Source organism: Maniola hyperantus, chromosome 26 (genome assembly GCF_902806685.2).
Source record: "Maniola hyperantus chromosome 26, iAphHyp1.2, whole genome shotgun sequence".
In the NCBI taxonomy this organism is placed as follows: Eukaryota; Metazoa; Arthropoda; class Insecta; order Lepidoptera; family Nymphalidae; genus Maniola; species Maniola hyperantus.
In genome coordinates, this window is record NC_048561.1 from 6,806,296 (window position 1) to 6,812,508 (window position 6,213).

Here is a 6,213-nt window from a genome sequence, read left to right on the forward strand (position 1 = left end):
AAATATTGCTATTTTCAAGTTTCAAAGTAAGATACCAAGTGGGGTATCGTATGAAAGGGCTTTACTTGTACATTCTAAAACAGATTTTTATTTATTTTTAGCCATCATAGTTTTTGATTTATCGTGCGAAATGTCGATAAAATATGATTGTAGTACGGAACCCTCAGTGCGCGAGTCTGACTCGCACTTGGCCGGGTTTTTTTACATTTTATCTTTTATTAGTTATTCTTATCAGTCACCTAGTAATAAGTTAGGTAAGTACTTAGAAAGGTTGAAAATTGTAATAATATTTTTATTTTCACTATGTTATCAAGTTGTTATATTTTATGTAAGTACCTATGTAAATAATTGTTTGTTTGACTCAAACAGCCGTTTGCTTTATCTATCCAAATAGAAACATTCTTATCAAATTCTAGAAGCCACTACTGAGTAGGTACGGCATTCCGAACCAGTGGTAAATTAAAACTACCCGACGGACGATTCGAAAGCGCTTGTAAAAAGTCTACTTGAATAAAAACATATTCTATTCTATTCTATTCTATTCTATTCTATTCTATTCTATTCTATTCTATTCTATTCTATTCTATTCTATTCTATTCTATTCTATTCTATTCTATTCTATTCTATTCTATTCTATTCTATTCTATTCTATTCTATTCTATTCTATTCTATTCTATTCTATTCTATTCTATTCTATTCTATTCTATTCTATTCTATTCTATTCTATTCTATTCTATTCTATTCTATTCTATTCTATTCTATTCTATTCTATTCTATTCTATTCTATTCTATTCTATTCTATTCTATTCTATTCTATTCTATTCTATTCTATTCTATTCTATTCTATTCTATTCTATTCTATTCTATTCTATTCTATTCTATTCTATTCTATTCTATTCTATTCTATTCTATTCTATTCTATTCTATTCTATTCTATTCTATTCTATTCTATTCTATTCTATTCTATTCTATTCTATTCTATTCTATTCTATTCTATTCTATTCTATTCTATTCTATTCTATTCTATTCTATTCTATTCTATTCTATTCTATTCTATTCTATTCTATTCTATTCTATTCTATTCTATTCTATTCTATTCTATTCTATTCTATTCTATTCTATTCTATTCTATTCTATTCTATTCTATTCTATTCTATTCTATTCTATTCTATTCTATTCTATTCTATTCTATTCTATTCTATTCTATTCTATTCTATTCTATTCTATTCTATTCTATTCTATTCTATTCTATTCTATTCTATTCTATTCTATTCTATTCTATTCTATTCTATTCTATTCTATTCTATTCTATTCTATTCTATTCTATTCTATTCTATTCTATTCTATTCTATTCTATTCTATTCTATTCTATTCTATTCTATTCTATTCTATTCTATTCTATTCTATTCTATTCTATTCTATTCTATTCTATTCTATTCTATTCTATTCTATTCTATTCTATTCTATTCTATTCTATTCTATTCTATTCTATTCTATTCTATTCTATTCTATTCTATTCTATTCTATTCTATTCTATTCTATTCTATTCTATTCTATTCTATTCTATTCTATTCTATTCTATTCTATTCTATTCTATTCTATTCTATTCTATTCTATTCTATTCTATTCTATTCTATTCTATTCTATTCTATTCTATTCTATTCTATTCTATTCTATTCTATTCTATTCTATTCTATTCTATTCTATTCTCTCAGAGTTACCTACCATAAATTCAGGCAATCATAACAATATAATTATAAGAAATGAAGAAATATTAATAATCAGTTTGGTGGGCTGAGCTGAAGTCAATAACAAAAACATGCAAATAATCTAGATTTTTGGAAAACAATAAAATAGGCAAAATGGCGTCCTTGACATTGCTTTAAATTTGGAATGTCAGATTAGACTCGCTCGTTCGTTCACCGGTAGATAAACAGTTATCTACACCCTTAGTGCGACTATGCTCATCACGAAAACGTTGATAGATTTCGAGAGTCGAAAGTCGAAACACAATCGTCAGAGTAAAATGAGAGCCTCAATAGCTCAACGGGTAAAGGAGTGGACTGAAAACCAAAAGGTCGACGGTTCAAACCCCGCCCGTTGCACTATTGTCATACCTATTCCTAGCACAAGCTTGATGCTTGGAGAGGAAAGGAAAAAAAAATGGTCCTTGATTTGAAGTTATTGTAATTTACCACTTGTCTGTGGTATTGACCATAACCACAGACATTTATTTCGCAAAGTTTCCTCTTCGAGCGCCGCTGGCTGACGATGAATGGCGAATGCTACACACTCGATATATTATATCGGAGATATTTGGATCGAATCCAGGATCACGATATTATATCGAAATGTAGTATGGAGTCACGTAGCGTGATACGGATCGCGAGATTTCTAACAATCTAGAAATTCACACGCGATCCATATCGAACCAAAATATTCAAAATATTACTCGATCCCACATCCAAATCCACACTAATATTATAAATGCGAAAGTGAGTCTGTCTGTCCGTCTGTCTGTCTGCTAGCCTTTCACGGCCCTGTTCAACCGATTTTGACGAAATTTGGTACAGCGATAGCTTGCATCCCGGGGAAGGAAATAGGCTACTTTTTGTCCCGGAAAATTAAAGATTTTCCACGGGATTTTTAAAAACCTAAATCCACGCGGGTGAAGCCGTGGGGATCAGTTAGTCTTAAATATATAAAACGAAAAGGTGATTTGACTGGAAGGATCGGACTGAAGTTTGGCATGCAGATAGCTATTATGACGTAGGATAAGAAATAATATTTAAAAATTCAACCCCTAAGGGGGTAAAATAGCGGTTCGAAATTTTTATAATCCACGCGGACGACGTCGCGGGCATAAGCCAGTCATGCAAAATATATCGAGTGTGTAGCATTCGCCAATGGAGGAACACGAAAGTTAAAGCAAGAGAGTTGAGATACGTTTTACTTTGACGTCTTACCGCCGTACTCAGAGTCGCTAAATTTTACTTAAGATTGAGTTAAAACGAGACAGATTTATGTGAGAGATATAGCTCTGTCTCGTTTTAACTAAACTTAAGTAACGATTAAGCGACTCTGAGTACGGCTGATAGTGTTTCAAGATTCGAAATCTACCAACGTTTTCGATATAGCGAACTTGTACTAGGTGTAGACCTCACGTGGAGCGATCGATTAGCTAAGGTATTGTTACCAGGGACAAATCTACGCGTCATCATTATCAGCCAATCACTGGCTCACTACAGAGCACGGGCCTCCTCTCAGTATGAGAAAGGTTTAGCTATAGTCCTAGGAGATATAGTCCTAGGACTATGGCTAGGTGTAGGATACTGTTAGATGTATAGGTTTTTAGACCTCCGTGGGCTCCGTGTAAGAGAATTTTCAGAAAATATGTCAACCACGCGAAACCGGACGGGTCAACAGCCAGCACGATGGAAAAGATACCTAAAAATTAAACCATTTTAAACTAGAAAGCTGATTCCTGCTTTACACTTGAGTAAACAAACCAGCTTTAACACGTTCACTGCGGCAAGTAAAATCATAATAGGCACTTCTTCTGGTGCGGCGCGGCGCGGCGGGCCGAAATAGACCCACTGCCGCACTCAGCGGATGTTTTTCACGGCTTATATATATTGATTCGATATAATATAATATATCGTGGTAGGGCGTAAAGGCCTGCCGTAATTTTTTGATGGGGAATACCTACAATTTTGAGTGCAAGCTGAAATATATATTTGTCTCTGTCGAACTTTTACAAACACCTGAGATAATTGTCCCGCACCAGCAAGAGTTTTATTATAAGTGTTAATTTCTCATTGGAGACTGCTTTGGTTTAAGTGTTTTTATATATACTATCTAGTTATCTAATTGTAACTGTTTGTCTCTACAAAATAAAATAAATTAAATTAAATTAAAAAGGGGCATACGCGACTTCGTACGCGTGGATTTAGGTTTTTAAAAATCCTGTGGGAACTCTTAAATTTTCCGGGATAAAAAGTAGCCTATGTCCTTCCCCGGGATGCAAGCTATCTCTGTACCAAATTTCGTCAAAATCGGTTGAACGGTTGAGCCGTGGAAAGCTAGCAGACAGACAGACACACTTTCACATTTATAATATTAGTATGGATTACAAAGTAGTTAATCAACGAATTACGTGAAATGCGATTTTACATCACATTGGATTAATTAAATTGAAGACGACATGCACGCAAGTTGGTTGCATTAGCGATAGGTACGGCTGCCATCTGTCCGGGTTTCCCCGGATTTGTCCTAGTTTGGAAGACGTCCGGGGAGCGTCCGGGCGGGGTTTCAATTGTAATCCGGGTTTTCGATCAGATCCCGTTCCCATAATTTATAGGCGGGATAGGTGATTGTTGGTGACTCAGGCTCGAACAATGAGGGTTCCGTACTACAGTCGTATTTTTTCGACATTTTGCACGATAATTCAAAAACTATGATGCATAAAAATAAATAAAAATCTATTTTAGAATGTATAGGTGAAGACCTTTCATATGATACCCCACTTGATATAGTCACTCACTTCGAAAGTTGAAAATACTAATTATTAGTTCATGACCACAATTTAATTTTTTTTGTGTGATCTAACCCTAAATTCACGGTTTTCAGATTTTTCCCCAAATGTCAGCTATAAGATCTACCTACCTGTCAAATTTCATGATTCTAGGTCAACGGGAAGTATCCTGTAGGTTTCTTGACAGACAGACAGACAGACAACAAAGTGATCCTATAAGGGTTCCGTTTTTCCTTTTGAGGTACGGAACCCTAAAAAATTCTATACCTACTCTATAAAATTCTATACGTTGGTATAACAAGCTTCCAGAAGACATATTGGAGATGTCTCTCAACAAGTTCAAAGTTTTCATAAAACGTAAACTAATTGAAAAATCCTATTACAATGTAAAGGATTATTTAAATGATAAGCAAGCTTGGGAATGAGTTGCTTAACGACTTTGTGTTAGTTCTAAGTGATTTTTGTAAAATGGTGATAATAAAAAGAATACCCGGCTGAGTTTGTTGTGGGCTCTTCTCAGACCTGGGCGCGTTTGGAACCCTCGTAGCTTTAGTTTTAAGTCATCATCATCATCATGATCAACCCATCACCGGCTCACTACAGAGCACGGGTCTCCTCTCAGAGTGAGAAGGGTTTTGGCCATAGACTACCACGCTGCCCATTTGCAGATTGGTAGACTTCACACACCTTTGAGAACATTATGGAGAACTCTCAGGCATGCAGGTTTCCTCACGATGTTTTCCTTCACCGTTAAAGCAAGTGATATTTAATTAATTAAAACGCACATAGGTAACTCCGAAAGTTAGAGGTGCGTGCCCGGGATCGAACCCCCGACCTCCGATTAGAAGGCGGACGTCCTAACCACTAGGCTATCACAGCTTGTTAGTTTTAAGTACGTATTTATTATCACCACTATAATTATATATATCATACCATCTTACAAATAAAAATTTATGACAATCATTTTCATTCCTTATCACTTGTCACTTGCTAATGAGCGTTAAAATGATAACATCAGATAACCTCAGATAAGCGTGTCTCAGTCATTTTCAGGAATACCCCGAACAAAAAAACCGGCCAACTGCGAGTCAGGCTCGCCCATCGAGGGTTTCCGGACTACGGTCGTATTTTGTCGACATTTTGCATGATAATTCAAAAACTATGATGCATAAGAATAAATAAAAATCTGTTTCAGAATGCGCAGGTGAAGCCCTTTCATATGATACCCCACTTGATATAGTTATCTTACTTAGAAAATTGAAAATACTTACTAATTATTTTTTCACGAACACATTTTAATTTTTTGTGTGTGAATGAACCATAAATTCATGGGTCACAGATTTTTTCCCTTATGTCTGCTTATAAGACCTACCTACCTGGCAAATTTCATGATTCTAGGACAACGGGAAGTACCCTGTAGGTGTCTTGACAGACAGATAGACAACAAAGTGATCCTATAAGGGTTCCGTTTTTCCATTTGACCTCATACCTCCGTACCTACGGAACCCTAAAAAAAATCGAGCCTGACTCGCACTTGGTCGGGTTTTTTACCACAGTCCAATACCCTATTTAAAATGGTTTTATTATAATCAAAACTACTAGTCAAATCAGTAACTTTTTATCAAACGTCAAAACGCGCGCTTAGTATGCGAGATTCTATACAATGTGACGTCACAATC